At 46.4% G+C, this 20,349-nt stretch overlaps 1 protein-coding gene across 5 annotated transcripts in view; it reads left to right on the top strand.

The window, feature by feature from the left end:
* The window catches only part of GNB1 (G protein subunit beta 1), a 68,075-nt gene extending 65,011 nt beyond the window's left edge, over positions 1-3,064 (top strand). For 4 of the 5 annotated variants that reach the window (XM_048518659.1, XM_048518655.1, XM_048518656.1 and 1 more), the window contains one exon: positions 1,065-3,064. The gene's annotated coding sequence lies outside the window, so the exon portion shown is untranslated. The remainder of the gene's footprint in view (positions 1-1,064) is intronic. The other variant, XM_048518658.1, reaches the window with a different exon arrangement.
* The last annotated feature ends 17,285 nt before the right edge of the window (positions 3,065-20,349 follow it).

Consider the following 20,349-nt stretch of genomic DNA (forward strand, 5'->3'; position numbering starts at 1 on the left):
GCCACCCCAAACAAGCCTCCCCTTCCAGTCTGCAGAGGACGATGCTGAACTCCCGTGGCTGTGCCTTGTACTTTTACCTGCATGTGAATGTCCACCTGGAGTTTTAGAAAAGTTTTGAAAAAGTTTTGTCAGTGAGAGGCGACAAGAAAGTGACACCTCTTCGATGTAAATAAAGCTTGCTTGGTACTCTTGATTTCATTTATTATGGCGAGAGAAGGAATGCTGTATCAAAAGTCCGTGCAGGCTAAGAGCATAGAGTGCTCTTTTTTTAACCCCACCCCCCTCCTGGAATGAAATGTGTGTGTTAGCTCGGCAGGGAACAATGAATTCAATGACGATTTGGAAGAGTCTCTTCTCTGAAAGGTCGGGGGGGGGAGGAGAGAGAAGATTCTCCCCCCACACACGTTGAGCAGTTCAGTCCACCCTCCTTTTCACAAGGGCTTTCACAAAAGCAGACCTTTGCTCTTGCACAGTTCCCTTTCACTTTGGTGGGGCACCAGAGTGCCAATGGAGCATGGCTCAGATCCACCAGGCGTGTCTAGGCTGGAAGACAGTTCATTGACCCTGAGCAACAGACAGGCTGCTCCAACGTCCACTGTATATTTTCTTAATTGTGGAAAACCTCATATTTGGTTAGTTTCATTTGGTTTGGGACAAGGTTCCTTTGCGGTTCAGGATACCTGTTTGCACCTTTGCTTCTTGGGATGCAAACATATTCCTCCGAGGCTTTTTGGCAGACTGCTCCATCTGTTCTGACCACCCCTACCCCCCTCTATCTTTGTTGCCTGCTACTCGTAATGCCTCTGGTTCTTTATGGGTATAAATCCCCAGCCACTTATATGCCAGAAAAGATTTTAGAAAGGGTTACCCCACTGTCAGCATTCTTGAAAGCTGTTTTTTGATAGGCCAGGTCCAAAACAATTGCCTTTCCATAAACTAGCCCTACAGTTAATTGGAGGGGAAAGAAAGTTTATTGGGTTAACTCTGAAACTTGTTGTTACCCTGGGCTTTGTCAATCTTAACCAAGCTCTCTTTTTTTGTATGTGTGTGTATTTGTATGTCAGAATAGCAGCAGACTCCACGCTGACTGGAAGACATTTCCAACACAGTTGAAAATTTAAAATAACGTATCCAATCCAACCGTACTAACTTGGACCCCTCCCCATCCCCGCCCCCCCCGTGCTACCTAGCCACCAAAGGGCAAGATCTTTCCCACCTCCTGTTGCCGAAACGAAGAGCACAATTATCTCCTAAAAGAAGAATCTCTGTGGTTACATACAAATAGTGAAAGAAGTTAAAAATAAAAAAATATATATTGTGCATTCTTTTAGGGACCACTTCTCGCCTAGAAAACTAAAGAAAACACACTTCTGTAAGCATGTCCAGAAAAAAAGGAAAAAATGTGAAACAGACAACTTCTAACTTTCACTGTAGTTTAAAGATTACAAAACCATTGACTTGTTTTTGTTTTTTTAAGTTGGGGGTGGGGGTGCCTTTGTTTTACTCTCACTTTCAGATTTTGAAGTCGTGTTTGTAGCAGGATCGATATCTACTCTTTGTCCATATTTCCTTTGATTATTATTTTTTAAACGCAATTGCTTTTACAGTCAATACAAGGGAGTCCAAGCCCAGTGCTTCTGGGATTGTTAATGCTGTAAATTTAGTCCCTAAATTCATTTTTTTAAAAACAAATTCTGTCTTTAGTGTCACAAATTGTTGCACAATTACTGCATATATAGGACAAAGTTAAGTAAGGTAACCAAGCACACGCTGTACATGGTCTTGAATGTTTAAAAGAAAATTTTCACCTTTTTATGGGTAACAAAATGCAAACTCTAGATTTTTCCACCCCACCCTGCCTCACTCATTATTATTATTCCTACTCCTATATTTTTGGCATAGTTTGGATTCAATAATGCCCAACTGGAGGGCAAATTATACCCCAACACTACTCCACGATCTTAACAAATAAGGTTCTGTTGGGTAGCGGGTTTGTATTTTGCAAAGAGAAAACCTGTTCAGCGCTTGGCTATTCCATAAATTCTTTGTGTATGAAACAATGTACAAATTAATGTTTTTGAAAATAATGATCTTGAACTTTCTAAGTTAAATGAGAACAATGGAAAGGATTTTTTTTTCCTGTTTGCCATACTGGGTTTGAATTACTCTTTAGAATCGCATGCTGTAGAAACGCTGATGTGCAAATGAGGCTGACCGTGTCCTTCCAACGTGTTTTTTTCTTTAAAAGAATAACCCGGTTTTGTTTTGTTTTTTTTCCCCCTTCAAAAAAAATAAATAAACAAACCGTAACCGTTGCCACATTCCTGATTTTCTGTCGCTGCATTATGCGTAAAAATTTATCGAGGAACGAAAAATGCCAATCTATGCACACCCCGCAGTAGCTTTGAGAAGCCACTGTTGTCAATTTTTGCTTAATTGCCTGGTCAGCTTGTGCTGTAGATTTGATTCTGGGGTGCGGAAGAGAAGGGAATAACAGGCAGTTCTCTCTAAATTTAAATTCTCAGCGGCCAGTTGGCTGTAACCAACGATGCCTTTTGATTTTGGGGTGTTCTTTCTCTTTGGATTCCTTCAAGTCAGGCTTTACCTGACCTGGTTTTTGAAAACGGGAAGGAAAGAAAACCCTGACAGAAAAAAAAGCCCTTTTAAAGAGTAAAAAATTGTTCTGTCAAACTTTTCTCCTCTGTCTATCAAAACCTCCCCCTTGCTATGGCTGTGGTTTTTCTCCACTCTGGTAACCCCCCCGCCCCCCAATCCCTCTGCAACATTCTGTATACAATGTGTTGTAATCGTGCGTTTTTAGGCCTGGATTTGGCATTTCAAAAATAAATAAATAATGAAAATAAAAATGAAAAATCCCCTTCCCTTCCCCTTTCCCCCCCCCCAATGAAACTATTCTCCGTAGAGCTTACACCACACCCTTGTATCCTTCTTCACCTTTTGTATTTAATTTTAAAGTCAGTGTACTTCAAGAAAGCTGGATGCAAGATAGATACTATATTAAAATGTACTGTTATTTAAGATGTAATAAAGCAGTTTGACATGAGCTGTTCCTGGGCCTTTTGCTTTGCTTTCCCCCCAGCCTAGAGTTGCAGCTTTAACGGACAACGGGTTTCATTTACCTGTGCACCTTCCAGGTGTGTCTGTCCTCTACCCACAATGCACCATGACTTATTCTTTGATTGGGAGGGGGAAGGTTTTCTGACTGGGACCTTTGGAGTCTTTGTATATATATAAAAAATGCCCCATCGCTGAGCCCCTACTTGCAATTACTCTTCTAGATTTTAAAAAAAAATCCCGTTTAGGGGTTTCCGCAAGTATTTTGTCTTTTTAAAGGCGGCATCTACCCTGCACTAAATCCCTCTGCAAACTGCCTGCTCTGTTTTGCCGGGCTGCTTTTCTATTTGCAAGGAGATTTTAACAGATGGGGTGCCTTCCCAAATGTCTTTCGCTTGCTGCCTGAAGAGCCGCAGCCCATTTTACCATCTTCTTTCGTTGCACGTGTGAAGCGTTAGCATCTATTTTTTTCCCCCTCTGAAGTAGCCAACGGCGTAGGAGTGCTGCCCCCATTAAACGAACCTCCAAAGCGTGAATAGCGTTTGTGCCGTTTGAATCGGATATGCCCAGTATTTCTTTTTAAATGGTTCAGTGAGACAGACCACCTCCTTGGGAACAGATGTTGAGACAATATGCAGTTTCCCTCCCTCCTGCCAGGAAGGGGGGGGGGGGTGTTAGGCCAACCAGTCCTTGATTGGCAGATCTGTGAGATTCTAACATCTGGCCGTTGAAAAGCGCCTCCCGCCTGCCTTCTCCCCTCCTGTGTGTGCACCAAATGAAAATCCCAGATTCACATTCACATCCATCTCTTCCCCAAAGAAATGCTTGCTTGATCTGATTTGTTGAGGCAGTTTATTTCTCTGCTTTTCTTCCCGATGGGGACCCAAAGTGACTTGAAAAGGCAATTTAAACCAAATACCGTTTAATGTCGAAGGCTTTCACGGCCAGAATCGATGGGCTGTTGTGGGTTTTCCCGGCTGCGTGAGCGTGGTCTGGTAGTTTTTGCACCTAACGTTTCACCCGCTTCCGTGGCTGGCATCTTCAGAGGTACAGTCATGGTGAGATAAAAAACACAGCTGCGTGCAGGCGAAACATTAGGAGCAAAAACTACCAGACCACGGCCACACAGCCAACAAAACCCACGACAGCCCCAAAATATCATTTAAGTAAGGAAAAAAGTGATACCACATTCTGAGCAGTTTCCAAATCCCATAGAAGGCTCTTATCTCTGGTATACCTTCAGACAAGAAGACAGAAGTTCAGCTAGCTGTTTGTGTAGCTAAGAAGACGTTCCCTCCCTTGATGCTGTAGTCCAGTGGTGGCGAACCTATGGCACGGGTGCCAGAGGTGGCACTCAGAGCCTTCTCTGTGGGCACGCACAAACAGAGTGCCCTCCCCCACATCTAGGCTGGCCTGGGCTGCTGAGCTCGATTATTAGCATTAAGCCTAAGACCTAGTTTTGGGGAAGCAGTGTTAAACCCCACTGATCTTCATGCAAAGAACAAAAGCGTGACCCTTTACCTGGGAGTAAGCTCGGTTGCTGGCAATGGGGCTTGCTTCTGAGTAAATCCTCCTAAATTCACCGATTGGAAGAGTTGCACAGTTGCTTCAAAGCAAAGCCACCGACTACCACCAAGCTTACTCCTGAGTAACGCATGCCTCGGAGCCAACCATTTTTTCTAAACTAAAACCTCAGTATTTAGGTTAAATTGCCGTGTTGGCACTTTGCGATAAATACGTGTGTTTTGGGTTGCAGTTTTGGCACTCGGTCTCGAAAAGGTTCGCCATCACTGCTGTAGTCCCTTAAGCTTGGCCTAAAAGGGCCAATGAGATGGACTCCAAATCCTCAGGAAACTCAAACAGTAGCGACCTTAAATCTTACTACTTCACCTAACTGATCTCACCGGCTTGTGGGAAGAGGGGCCATCGCACACTCGATCTCCTTAAAGGAAAGATGCAAAAACTACGTACTGCGGATTAAAATTAGAAAACAAACTGTCTTCGACCCACATGGTTTCTCTGACTCCATCCAGCTTTTTGTCAGGGGTCATCCAATACAGGAATGAGCTGCAAGTTTGTGGTCTATCTAGACGGGTTTATGGAGCAGGTGTTATCGATGCCAGAACAGGAGTTATCGGAAAGATCTTCTATTTCACCGAAGCTGGGGGGAAAATATAACCTGCATTAACAAGATGATATTGTTTGGCATGTAGCCGGTTGCAGAGAAATGTACAATCTAAGCAATCGACAGCTTACAACAATTATTCGATTAGTCCAAGAAAGATATTCCGGACAGAGGCAACGGGTTAGTCTGTTGAGGGGAAAACAGGCAATAAGCTCCATTTTTAGGGAAGGAAGGAAGAATGAAAATACTTCAGGCGGGATGTCCCCAGTTAAGTCAACACAACTGCCTTCCCTGTGTTCAAAACAAGAATTTTATGAACACGTTACATTATAGTCCAGTGGAAAACATCAGCCGAGAAGAAAGACACAGCTTTGCAGAGCCATGTAACAGGACTTAGCCCTGCAGGCCTGTGAACAATTTTGAACTTGGAACAAATGGCAGTCCTCTAAGTTCCGTGATTTGTTCATTCTTTATATTGCAAGGTGTGCAACGGGGTGAGGTGGGGGGGGACCGCGTGCAAAGAAATTGCACCTAAAAACCAAAGGCGGAGGGTGCGGCTTGGATTGCATCACTCCAGAGCGGCTTTCTTCGGCACTTAATTATTCATCAGCCATTTGCTTCCGATTAGTGCTGAGCGACACGGCTGACCCTGGACGGCAGCCACCTGGGGAGAAGGCGGCAAAGAGCTTAATGCGAGGTGTCTGCAAATGCGCACCGCTGACATGGGAGTGAGCACCACCGGGAAATGACTGGCTGAGCTCCCCCAGCTGCCCTCTTTTCTGCTTGCTACATGGCTGCCTTGCCATGTTGGCAGCCTGTTGGGGGGGGGGGACAATTTAGGCCTCACTCTCTAGAGTGGCCAACCTCCAGGGGGTGGCTGGAGATGATAGGCTATGGCTGTGGTGGCGAACCTATGGCACTCCAGATGTTCATGGACTACAATTTCCATCAGCCAATTGGCCATGCTGGCAGGGGCTGATGGGAATTGTAGTCCATGAACATCTGGAGTGCCATAGGTTCGCCACCACTGGGCTATGGCATTGCACCATAAAAACGACACACGCTGCCTCCTCTCCCATTTGAAGATTTGAGTGGTTACATCTCTCCTCCCTGAAGCCAATTCAAGTAGGACATTGACGAGCTGGAACAAGGAGGGCAACCAAAATGGTCAAAGCTCCAGGTCCTATGAGGAGAGACTGAGGGAGGTGGGGATGTTTCATTTGGTGAAGAGAAGGTCAGGAGGTGACATGATAGCCACGTTTAGATATTTGAAGGGATATCATGTCATATTGGTGAGGGAGCAAGCTTGTTTTCTGCTACTCCAGAGACTAGGAGGACCAGGCGTCATGGGTTCAAGGTGAAGGAACAGAGATTCCATCTAAACATCAGGAAAAACTTCCTGACAGTCAGGGCTGTTTGACAGTGGAATGCACCACCTCGGCGTGCAGTGCAGTTTCCTTCTTTGGAGGTTTTTAAAGAGAGGCTTGGTGGCCACCTGTCAGGAGTGCTTTGATGGCGTGTTCCTGCATTGCAGGGGGTTGGAATTGATGGCCCTTGGGGTCTCTTCCAACTCTATGATTCTATGATGAAAAATAGAAACTAAACCTCATTAGCGAGGAAGGGAAGGAGATGTCGGCAAATTTTACCGCTTAGAAAGCGCGTGAGCGACTTGTGCCGGACGGCAATGAGTCATCCCGTTTAAGCATAGAATTTTGTATGTCCTTATTCACACTCGTTTCCTGGTTCACTGCGGTTCCTTAATTGGGTACCAGAATGTTTGATTTCTCTGTGAGGTCTTTAGGAAGAAGGATTAAAGAGGGGAGGGGGGGATTTGGAAGGGGAAACGTATCCGTGGCTGTTTAAAAAAAAAACCCTCTTGCAACATTCTGATTTTTGGATACGAAGTGCTCATTCGCAACTGCTTGCGGCCTTCGCCTTTGAAAAGCTTCCTGACCAGATGACTTTGAAAATATCTCCCCCTTCGGCTCTCCTCTTGCTTCCAAGCGCATAAATGCTCTGTGCGTTTCCCTGAGTTGGGTCAAAGCCCCCGCCCTGGGATCTCTGCAGGGATTCAAATCAGGAAATTAATGCGCAATGTAAGGTCAGAAAGGATTGTGCATTGTCAAAGGCTTTCACAGCTGGAATCATTAGGGTGTGGTGGGTTTTCCGGGCTGTATGGCCGTGTTCTGGTAGCATTTTCTCCTGACGTTCCGCCTGCATCTGTGGCTGGCATCTTCAGAGGATTCCAGCCACAATGCAGACGAAACATCAGGAGGAAATGCTCCCGGAATACAGCCATACAGCCTGGAAAACCCATAACACCTCAGAGGGGACTGCAGGTGCTAAAGGTCCACAGTTCTCCGGGCTGTGCATGGCTGAGAGAGAAACCCAGGTGGCTCATGCTCTCCGACACCGGGCTTCTCCCCACCCCCCTGAGGTTAAGCAGATTTCTTTGGTGCTGTTCGTTTTGTTTAAGCCAGTCTGCCCTGCATTTTCCTTCTCCTGAAATCCAGCATTCTTATTGTTGCTGTCGATGACAGTTATTATTTGTACAGCCCCCATCATCCTGCATAGCTCGTGGCAGGGGACGAGGCAACAGGTCCCCAGCCCCGTGGAGACACCAAACTAAAATATGACACGGGCAAGGGAGAAAGAAAGAGGACAGATAAACAGGAGATGAACCAGCCCCCCCCCCCCCCCCCAACCCCAGTTGCCGGTGGCTTCAGTTAAGAGGGTGCGGACTGTGCCAAAGGCTTAGGAGAGTTGCTACAATTAATCGCAGGATTTGGGTCATGCACAGTTGACCACAGCTCTCAGTTCCTTCCCTTCTCTTGGGTCGTCTTTCCACAGTTAAAAGCACTGCAAGCATTACTGGATGGGGATGATGGAGTTATTCCTGGAGCCCCCCAGGGTCAAGCAGGCCAGGTCTTCTTGGCTATGAGCAAGGCAGCCTGGTGTAGTGGTTAAGAGCAGGTGCACTCTAATCTTGGGAACTGGGTTTGATTCCCCGCTCTGCCACTTGAGCTGGGGTGGGGCTGAGGGAGCTCCGAAGAACTGTAACTAGCCCAAGGTCACCCAGCTGGCATGTGTTGGAGTGCACAAGCTAATCTGGTTCCCCCGATAAGCCTCCACAGCTCAAGTGGCACAGCTCAAGTGGCAGAATCAAACCCAGTTCTCCAGATTAGAGTGCTTTTGCTCTTAACCACTACACTAGAAGCATTTTGGAAGCATCCTCACATTTCCTCAACTTCCCTGCACAGAATATATTTGTTTTCTATTCATGGATAAATTGTGTGGGCTTTTTTTAAAGCTGAAAATAAATCCTTCTGCTAGCAAATTTGACAGATTTGTCCTGAAGGACACACACACACGCCCCTTGTGTAAGCGACCCTGACAGAAAAAGCCAGGGTGAAATCAGGCCCCAAGCCTCCCAAAGTCAAAAGGAGGAGACCCCCAAGGGTTTGCGGAGACTTAGGGAGACTTGTCCTAGTTGGCAGTGCGCATGGGCAGATCTGGTCTGGCTGGGCAGAAAATGCTACAGGAGGAGACAGAGGCTGGCGCAAAGGGAAAAAACCGCACGCAAGTGGCCGATGCCCCCACCCAAACCCAAACAGAGATGAGAGCCAAGCGCCATGCTCCATTCAGGCAGCTTGGAGGGGCAAAACCAGCTGAGGGTGGGTTTCAGTTCTCCTCTGGAGAGCAGCTACCAGCCGGGGCTCGCCGGTATAAGTGGGGGAGGGGGCTCAGCTCTGTCAGAACGAATGGGCATCAAAAGCCTCCCCGCCAGATGGTTTCAATGTATTATTTAGGGCTTCTTTTGTGCATGAATGGCCAGGCAGAGATGGCTCTTAGAGAGTTAGGAGCTGAAGGTTAGAATGTTTCTCCTGGGAGCGGGGGAAGCTCAGGAAGTTGTCTTGAATGGAACTGCAGACAAGTTGGCTGTGTATTGAGGGGTGTCGATCGGCACTGGAGGAAAGAGGAGTTGAGTTCCTCTTCTGGGTGAAAATATCAGTTCTATCTCCTTCCTGGGCCCCTTCTGCCTGCCCAGTCCTGCTGAAAGGTACACATGATACACATGAAGCCACCTTCCACTGCAGTGATGGCGCACCTTTTTGAGACCAAGAGCCCAAATTGCAACCCAAACTCCACTTATTTATTGCAAAGTGCCAACCCGGCAATTTAACCTGAATGCTGAGGTTTTCGTGTAGAAAAAACCGGTTGGCTCTCTTTTCCTCTGCCACACCCACTTGAGTAGGGGCCAGCCTGCTCTAGCCTCCAGCAAGTCCCGCGACGCTAATCATTTCATGCCTCTCTAGCATCTCTTGCCCTCCTCTGCGCCTCCCTGGCAGCAGCCACCCTGAGCACAGGCACCAGGCCCCAGCCGAGACCTCCTGCCACCGCGAGGCGCATGTCGCGGCTCAGTGACCCAGGCCAGCCTAGATGTGTGTGGGGTGGTGGTGGTGATTTTCCATCCCCCACATGATCTAACTTCCCTGTGTAAGGCTGCGTTCACAGAGAGGACTCTGTGTGCCACCTCTGGCACCCGTGCCATAGGTTCGCCATCACTTTTCTACTGCATAGGTGTCAAACTTGCGGCCCTCCAGATGTTATGGACTACAGTTCCCATCATCCTCTGCCAGCATCATGCACTTTTGACCTCCTGGATCCTTTTAACTGGAGATGCTTACAAGACTGAACCGGGTCACCCACATGCCACGCAGCTGCTCTACCACTGTGCCAACCCCTCCTCAAGATATTCAGGCACAAGGTTTGGGGCAGCCCAGAGGGGCTGTTACAATCAGCCTCCCCATCCCCTGGGTAGTGCTTAAAAATACGTTCATGACTTCCCTAATGCTTACAACAACCTTGAAGGGCAGACTAATATAATTTCCCCCGTACTACAGAGGGATGGCTGACAGAAGATACTTTTCTGAGCAATCTTGTCTTGCTATTGCAAATTCTTTTTTAAAATACTTTATTTAAATGATTACATTAAATATGATCATAATAATAGTGCATCATATAGAACCAGGTACAAAGTAGAGAAATCAGGAGGAGTTGCCACCTTCTGCTAAGTTATTAACATTTAGAATAGATACAAATGAGAAAAAAAGTTCTGAATTTTGCCTTGAACCTTCCAAATATATATGTTTTTAAAGTTTCTAATAGTTTGACACAGGAGTTCTCATCCTGCATCATTCTTCTCTTAACATCTCTGAGAAGAAAAGAAAAAGAGTTGTTTTTTATATCCTGCTTTTCCCTACCAAAAGAAGACTCAAGAGGGCCCTACAAACTCATTTTCCCTTCCCCTCCCCACAACAGACACCTTGTGAAGGAGAGTTCCGAGAGAACTGTGACTGGCCCAAGATCACCCACCAGGCTTCATGTGAAGGGGTGGGGAATCAAACCCGTTTCCCCAGATTATAGAGCTGTCTGATTTTAACCACTGTGACATGCTACAAGAATGATACAGAACTTCCATATACAGCAGCAGTATCAGCTTCACCTCGATACGCAGTAATTCAACAGGAAATATCATGCTTAAGTGAGCCGCCTTTGGAGGGTTAGTCATTAGCCTGGCTAGCTGCCAAGAAAAGGATGCGACATTCACTGAGTTTTTTCAGTCTAGCTCTTTCAAAAGACGGTTTTGGCTAAAATTTGCCCACTCAGCTGAACTCACCACCTGTCCCCTCTTGCAAACGGTACCCTGTTCCACTACTTGATGTCACCGGCAAAGGCGCTGGGCCTGATAGATTAGCCTCTATCAGGGATGTCGAACTCATTTATTACCAGGGCCAGATATGACATAAATGTGACTTGGTGGGGCCGGGGCCGTGGAGGGGGCTTTGCCCTCAGCTGTCAAGCCTCGGGTGAATGGCTCACCACCCCAGGAATCGGCATCTGGGGGGAGGTGGTCAGCACTGGGGGGCGGGTGGCAGGCTCAGCTGCTGAGCCTGCAGTGACCTTGCTAGCCCAGATTGGCAGCTCGCCAGGACAGTTCTAGCCCCCAGGTGGCATGTTTGACACCTCTGCTCTATCAGAATCTTGGCTTGGAGAGCCAGTGTTCGTGGACTCTCCCCTGTATGCAGCAAGGAGGTCTGCCCTGCGTAGGAGAACTCTAAATTGTGCTGCAGGGGTCCAGCTTGAGCAAAGTGTATGCTGACATCTACTGTAAATAGCAAAACTGCAGAATTCATGTCAGTCTCTCAGTACCCTTTGATGGATGGAGATCAAAGGCAAACTGACCGCCTTTTCTGCCACCTGCTGCCCAGATGGGGTATGGCGGCCACAGGCCTACACGAACCCAATAAAGTGGGCTTGAGCGCTTGGAATCTGAAGTCACAAAAAATCCCACTTTTTAAGAGGCCACACGACTCTCGGGGTTTTTTTGACGCAGCAGATTTACTTGGCTGCCCTTCTTGGATCTATATGAGCAAAAACTTAAAGGGCAGCTATCATATGTTCTGTTTTTGGATAAAGTGCTGATCAAGAGAGAGGAAGAGTTTGGATTTATGTCCTGCCTTTCTCTCCTGTAAGGAGACTCAAGGTGGCTTACAAGCTCCTTTCCCTTCCTCTCCCCACAACAGACACCTTTTGAGGGAGGTAGGGCTGAGAGAGTTCTAAGAGAACTGTGACTAGCCCAAGATCACCCAGCAGTGGAGGAATGGGGAAAACAAATCCAAATTCAACAGATAAGAATCCGCCACTCAAGCGGAGGAGAGGGGAATCAATCTCGGTTCTCCAGACTAGAATCCACCTGCTCCTAACCACTACACCCTGCTCCCCCTCTCTCCCTCTCAATATCAATAGTTGCAAAAATTTTAAAACAAAAATACTTAAGAGTCTTATTTGGGGCTTCAGAGGGTTCACTCCAAAGCATTTTGTACACACATTTTGGTAATTCTTACAAGTAAACTGAAAGGTCAGTGGTATTCCATTATACCCTTATGAAATCTTTGTGGGGCTCAGGGGGAGGAGCTGTTATTCAAGGAAGAGGCACTAAATTTTCAGGGCTGCTATGTAATTTTGGTATTGGTGTCAGTCTGTGGGAGCCTTCCAGACTGTTATGGACTACAGCCTTATCATCCCCTGCCAGCATGATGCTGGCAGGGGATGGTGGGAACTATAGTCCATAACACATGATTCTGAGGGCCGCAAGTTTGAAACCTGTGGTAAGGCATCATGTTAAGACTTATGCTTTGCTTCAAGCCTGTTTGCAGATTTCTGGCTGGACAACCTTAGTACTATTGTATTGTTTATTGAATATCCTACCCCGTGGATTGCATTGACTCATTCTTTGTAATCCAGTGGAGAAAGGTGGACTATAAGTGATGTAAATAGAATAATAAAAATAAATAATGCTTGTTCTCAGAGGCACCTAATGTAGTTGATGGACAACGGAGTGAGGATAAACCAAAAGGTGTGCTTCTTCACACAAGTGCGCTCTCTCTCTCCCCCCCCCTCTCTCTCACACTCACACACCAGTTATAGCACATCTGTGAAGCTGAGCTCTCTTTGGCCCCTTCCGCACATGCAGAATAATCCACTTTCAATCCACTTTGCAGCTGTGTGGAATATCAAAATCCAATTGCAAACAGTTGTGAAGGTGGATTAAAAGCACATTATTCTGCATGTGTGGAAGGGGCCTTTCTTTCTTTAAAAAACTCTTTGTTGCTAAAAGCTCAAGGGCAACAGATCATGCCTGGAACTATAACCAGTTAAAAGGATTTCAGAAGCAAAGCAGATAGATGTTGCATGAGATAAATCATTTTTGTGCACTAGAGGGCGCCATAGCAACAGCATTTCTCTGTGTTGGTCCAGGTATAGTTTTGGGTCTTTGCTGGACTGCAAATGTCAAAACTGACAAAGACTTCAGCAGCACAAGAAGAGAAGAAAAGGAGTTTGGATTTATACCCCACCTTTCCTCCTGTCAGGAGTCTCAAGGTGGTTTACAAACTCCAATATCTCACCAATCCTCCGAGCGTGTCAAGAGGCGCAGGCGCTGAGGCACCCTAGTTCTCTCTACATGAGCACAAGCAGCATGCCCCCTACCCAAAGAGCAGCAAAACAAAATGGCACCCCTCTAGGGCCTCAGGATCTCCACCGGGTAGGGATTCTTTGTGGAAGACCATTGATCTACTCTGACTAGCAGCAGCCGGAAGAGAGCTTCAAAATGAAACCCTGAGGCTTTGAAGGCACTAGAGCCGCTGGAGGTGCATCCTTATAATTTCCAGATGCTAGGACTGCATCCCATCAGCCCCTGCCAGCATGGCAAATTGTAGGGGCTGATGGGAATTGTAGTCCATAACATCTGGAGTGCCAAAGGTTCGCCACCACTGCACTAGAGCAGTGATGGTGAACCTTTTCGAGACCGAGTGCCCAAATTGCAACCCAAAACCAACTTATTTATTGCAAAGTGCCATCACGGCAGTTTAACCTGAATACTGAGGTTTTAGTTTTTAAAAAACGGTTGGCACCGAGGCGTGCGTTACTCAGAAGTAAGCTTGGTGGTAGTCAGTGGCTTTGCTTTGAAGCAACCGTGCAACTCTTCCACAGGGTGAATCACGACCCTAGAAGGGTTTACTCAGAAGCAAGCCCATTGCCAGCAACTGAGCTTACTCTCAGGTAAAGGATCGCACTTTAGTTCTTCCTATCAAAATCAGTGAGGTTTAACAGTGCTTCCCCCCCCCCCCCACGATGCACTCTGTGTGCAGGTGCCCACAGAGAGGGCTCTGCGTGCCACCTCTGGCACCCGTGCCATAAGTTCGCCACCACTGCACTAGAGACCCCCGCCCATCCACTAAATGAAGGGGATATAATGGGGTCAATTAACAATAAACAAAAAACACCCCCACTCCTGCTGCTTAAGAACACAAACGCACCAACGTCAATACTTACTACTAATTTACTAAGTGAATTGAAAAGTGAAAATAAGCACACTATTGTCTAAAACAGCTATGAACATACATAAATACAAAGAGTTACAAAAATTACAAACCACTAACAGTACACATGTACAGAAAATACAATTGTATACATAGGAACAATCATGATCTATGAATCCTTTTTGTTTTGCTGTGTAATGAAACACAGACAATCCTTTGCTGTCAGCATACGTGAAGGACTTCGTTAGTGGTTACAGTAGCTGTACACCTTCTTTAGGAGTGCAAAAATATCCAGAATAAGGCATTCTAGGCTCCATGCTCAAAATCAAGAAGACCACCTATTGCCAACATTGGTTGGAGAAGGTTAACTAATCTTATACTGACATGAGCATTACACAGCAGTGGAGGTTTTGGCAAAGTCAGGGGGGTATGAAAGAAACAAAAATGTTTATGCAGAAACATGAGGACTAGTCACCCGGGGTGGTAATTTTACCCCGAGGATTCTAAATGGATGGGCTACGTCACAGCGCCTAATCATTTCTTGTGAGACTTACCGTACTTAACAAGAGGGATTAATCCAATGAACTGGACGAAGCCGGTTTGCTTCTTTTAGAAACCAGGCGGCTGGCGTTTTGACAAGATAAGGCTTAAACCTTATATGTGTTTGAGGAGTTTCTTTCCGATGTTTTTCAGAGCTCCTTCAAACCAGAGAAAAGCTGTTTTCTATTGGGTAGGATTTCAAATGCATCTGTTATCTTGACCATCTGGGGCCGACAGGTATAAAAATAGGTCTCAATGAAAAGAATATGAATGGGTTGGGAAGAGAAAGCGAGGCTGTCCATGTTTGATGTTGCGTTCATTTGCACCCTTTCAATTGTCTGGTGGAGAAGAAGGGCGGTCCTTAGCGTAAACACAGAGTTGGACTCTCATGGGTCTTTCACACTCAGCTGCAGACAGCACCTGAAATCCTGTCTAAAGCATTTGTTTCTAGTCTGTATTTATTGTGATCATAGAATCATAGAGTTGGAACAAAGGGTCATCAAGTCCAACCTCCTGCAATGCAGGAACACACAATCAAAGCACTCCTGACATACGTTCATCCAGCTTCTCTTTAAAAACCTCCAAAGGAGACTCCACCACACTCCGAGGTAGTACATTCCACTGTCGAACAGCCCTCACTGTCCGGAAGTTTTTCCTCATGTTTAGGTGGAATCTCTCTTCACCTTGAACCCATCACTCCTGGTCCCAGTCTCTGGAGCCACAGAAAACAAGCTTGCTTCCTCACCAACAGGACATCCAACGATCTCAACAGGGCTATCATGTCACCTCTTAACCTTCTCTTCACCAAAGTAAACATCCCCAGCTCCCTAAGTCTCTCCTCGTAGGGCATGGACTCCAGTTGGAATGATGTCGGCATGGATTCGATAAATTTTTTGTTACTGTTTGTTGTAGTTTGCAATAAAAATTTTCTGACACTCCAAAAAAAATTTAATGGCTTATAAACTCCTTTCCCTTCCTCTCCTCACAACAGACCCCTTGTGAGGTAGTTGGGACTGAGAGAGTTCTGAGAAAATCTGAGAAAACAAGGGCTCAGGCTTGATTTGATCTACAACCCACTGATTTGTATTTTTGGTGGTCCATAGTGTTGGTTAGACTCTCTTCCAACACCATACTTCAAAGGAATCTACTTTCTTCCTGTCGGCTTTCTTCATTATCCACCTTTCACACTCATACATAGTAATGGGGAATACTAGCGCATGGATTCACTTAATTAACTGACTTCAAACTCTTATACAGCTTCCTGGGTCACTCCAAAGCTTACTTAGAGTGGGACTCCCCCACCTAGCTTCTGCACTCTAACACCAAGGGCGAAATTATACCTTACATATGGTTTTGTGATACTTTTTGCAAGCTTTACCCATGTTGGGGGACAAATCGTGAACAGATCTTGGCATGAGCGAATCGTTAAGACAAAAGATGCTCCCCGGGCTCCTTCCACAACTTTTCCTTCTTGTAGATAATTGCTGGGAACAGACACAAAAAGGATGGCTAGACAATCAAATGATTAATGCCCTTGATTTGCATAATTAGCAAACAATTTGCATTAAATGCAGATTAAGCCTGAACGTAGCAACTGACCCTCGCTTTAGTTTGTCATCTTAATTACTGGCAGGCAGTCAAAACAGCACGTGAATTCCACGGGAGAGTTTGGAGATTTATGGTTCTCCCAGACAGGAGGAACCCGACTATGGCAGAATTGGGCCTATGCTCCTTTTGCCAGCTTGGGGAACTGGATCGGCAGACTTGAGGCAAAAACCCCTTACGCCATGAAGAGGGCGCGATGAGGGATTCTTCATAGATTATAGAACCACAGTGTTGGAAGAAACCTCAAAGGCCATCAAGTCCAACCCCTTCACTGCAGGAATGCACAATCAAAGCACTCCTGACCAGTGGTGGGATCCAAAAATTTTAGTAACAGGTTCCCTCGCCAGCCTCCCCTCAGCAAAGGGGGCAGAGGCGTACCTAGGTAAATCTGAGCCCTGGGCAAAACCTGAGTTGGATGCCCCCCCCCCCCATGGGCAGCCACCCCACCATGACCCCACAAAAATATTTTTGTACCAGGTCATTTCTAAATCATCATCACATTATAGAAAATGCCCCAACTCACAAATCTGAACACAGCAATGGTGAAACACACATGTTCTTTGATAGAGACTGGTGAGATAAAAGGTACAAAAGGCTGAGAATCAATGAATTGCAGGACCTGGAAGGGATTAACCCAGTTCAGGGAGTTACATTATTAGTCGCAATTGCTATATGGAACCTTCACGTTCAAAGGCAGGATTCCTCTCGGGGAGGCGAGGGCGTGGAGATGGGAAAGCGGACCCAATTAGTAACCCCCTCTCGGCACACACAAATAATTAGTAACCCACTCTCGGGAACTGGTGAGAACCTGCTGGATCCCACCTCTGCTCCTGACAGATGGCCATCCAGCCTCTCTTGAAAAACCTCCAAAGAAGGAGACTCCACCACACCCCGAGGTAGTGCGTTCCACTGTCGAGCAGCCCTTCCTGTCAGGAAGTTCTTCCCAATGTTTAGGTAGAATTTTTTTTCCTGCAGTTTTTCCTGATGTTTAGGTGGACTCTCTTTTCCTTCACCTTGAACCCCTTACTCCTGGTCCTAGTCTCTGGAGCCGCAAAAAACAAGCTTGCTCCCTCACCAACATGACATCCCTTCAAATATCTAAACATGGTTTTCCAGATCCTAGTCCTCCTTAGCTCTAACCACTACATATATCATGCAGAATGTTGACTTACTGACATACAAGTTACATTGAATTGTGCATGCATTTGAGGGAGGGGAACAGAAAATATCACAAAGTCTGACATTTTTTATTTGCACCCAGGAGAAGCAAAATGGAAGTGTGAAAGCATCTGGAGTGGCTCTTCTCTGGAGTGGCTAACAGACCAGGTGCTCGGGAGCAACAGCCGCAGAAGGCCATTGCTTTCACATCCTGCATGTGAGCTCCCAAAGGCACCTGGTGGGCCACTGCGAGTAGCAGAGAGCTGGACTAGATGGACTCTGGTCTGATCCAGCTGGCTTGTTCTTATGTTCTTATGTTCTTGCTCCAATCCAGGGGTGGCCCGTCACCATCCCATCCTACAAAACAAGGCTTTCCAAAGTTTATTCCCAAGGTCACCTGACTGGATGGGGCCACCAAAGCTAAAAATAGGAACCCACCGGCAGCTCCAGCTGTTGCACCTAAACGCCATCAATTAATCAGGCCGTGCATTCATGAAGACTAGAGTTCGGGAGTCTTAAGGAGACATCTGGTGGCCCCTCAAGGGTAATAAATGCATTCATTAGAAAAAAACATCTCTCCTGTCCTTAGAAATCAATGAATAGCAGACAGGGAGCAGCTGCTTAAAAGCACTGCCTCTTAGTCTCTTTGATGTCGTCCCTTGCTGGAGAAGGGGAGAGAGAAAGAGACAAAATCTCAATCATTCCTTCAAAGATGGAAATAGGACATTTGGGTAGGGCAGTATGTGAGGGGTGATGGGATGTGAGATGAAAATCATGTTTTGTGCAAAGCTGGAATGAGATAATTTGAAACGCAGATAGTTTTACCCTGGTTAATTCCATGGGTTTGAGTGTGATTGATTATATTTTAATGTCACCCTATTTATATCAGTTCGTTACTTCTTTTAGTATTGGGGACCTATTACTCAGTGATCATCTACCACTAACTCTAACCTTTTCAAATAAGGTTGGGGCTGGCGAGGACCCTTCTTTGACACCCAAGCACTATAAGTTAACATGGTCACCACAGGTAGCAGCCGCCTCAGAGGCTCTGCTTGGCTCTCCTATGATAACCAAACGAGATAATTTCAAGTCTCGAGGAAATCCAAATGACAACATTCCCACATTCACTGGCGAAGATGGGCACAATCCACAAAAGAGTTCTTTTGCACAAGTCTTGGTGGAAGGCATGGGAGAAAAAGGTCTGGAATCCATGCCCGACGAAGAGAGACTTAGGGAGCTGGGGATGTTTAGCCTGGAGAAGCGAAGGTTAAGGGGGGACATGATAGCCATGTTTGGATATTTGAAGGGATGCCATGTTGAGGAGGGAGCAAGCTTGTTTTCTGCTGCCTCAGAGACTAGGACATGGAGTAATGGACTCCAAGTGCAGGAAAAGAGATTCCACCTAAACATTAGGAAGAACTTTGTGTCAGGGCTGTTTGACAGTGGAATTAACTGCCTCGGAGCGTGGTGGAGTCTCCCTCTTTGGAGGTTTGTAAACAGAGGCTGGATGAACATATGCCAGGAGTTCTTTGATTGTTTGTTCCTGCTTGGCAGGAGGTTGGACTTGATGGCCCTTGTGGTCTCTTCCAACTTTATGATTCTATGAGCGCATAGCTTGCATCAGCATTCTTTAAAGAGTGGCAGCTGCCGAGTCTTGAGGTTCCGGCAGGGTCTACTGATGCCAGGATCCCATACTTGATAGTGGTGCACGCCCCCTACCACCCACACTGATTGGTGCCACTGGGCAAAGGTCTGCAGGCAGTTATGAGAATGGGCTATGGGAAAGCTTATCAGCAGAGCACATCTGGCGGCAGGGAGTTCCACAAGTGAATTATGTGTGGCATGAAGACGAACTTGTTTTTGGTCAGTCCTGGATTCAAGTGTTACGGGACAGGGAAAAACGTTTCCCCATGTCTACTTTCTCCACACAATGCTTATTTTGAGAAATTTCTGTCATGCTTTCCCCATTCATTTCCTGCCAAGTTGTAAATATTTTTGCATTGTCAGTCTTTCATGACCAGAATCAACTGGCTGTTGTGGATTCTTTGGTCTGTGTGACCACAGCCTGGTAGTTTTTGCTCCTAATGTTTCACCCACATCTAGGTCTGGCTTCTTCAGAGGCATGTCAGTGAGACAAGAAACAGCAATATTTTTCTTAGGGTTACACAAGCCTCTGAAGGAAATGCAGCACACATTGGTCTTTGGTGCTAAGTGCATATTTGACATTCTGATTGCATCAGAGTGTTTCAATATTTTATTCAGTGGAACTATCCCTGATTTTATCTCCCTATCTCTTCAAACTATTTGCACAGCACATGATAAGAAAAGCTGGATTAGAGTTTGATGAAAGTGGAATGAAAATTGGTGGAAGGAGCATTAGCCATTTGAGATATGCAGATGATACATGTTTGCACACTATCATTTTTATTCTGTACATATTCCATGGCCCAGTCCTACAGGGACAGACAGAACTTGTGAAGATTTGTTCCAAAGTGGTGCAGAGCACAGCTCCTTCTTCACTAATACTCAGTTGCAGCTTAGAAAGTAGGTTCTACGACAAATGTGGAAAGCACAGTGTCTCTGAGGTTGTGCAAAGTGCAGCTATCACACCTGAGCTGCCATAACGGGCGCAAGGAAAAATAAGACGCGTACAATAACGCTCCTGGGCATTTTTATCTCACGTATGCGCAATAGCTCCAACAGCCCCCCCCCCCCCGAACACGTGCATTGGGACGGCGATTTCCAACTATGGGTTCACAGCCCGAGCGCACGCGCACCCACAGCTTGCACATGCGCATTAATACGAGACGAGGCATAGAAACCAGGGAGGCCAGCTTCCCTCAGCGCCGTCCCGTCCGGCTCACCATTCGCCCAGCGCGCATGCGCCCTGCTTGCGAGCCCGCCTTCCTCTCACTCGTGTCTGCCTCGAAGGGTGGAGGAGGGGAAGGAAAAGGCGGAGGG

This window comes from Sphaerodactylus townsendi, linkage group LG16 (assembly GCF_021028975.2).
Source record: "Sphaerodactylus townsendi isolate TG3544 linkage group LG16, MPM_Stown_v2.3, whole genome shotgun sequence".
NCBI lineage: Eukaryota > Metazoa > Chordata > Lepidosauria > Squamata > Sphaerodactylidae > Sphaerodactylus > Sphaerodactylus townsendi.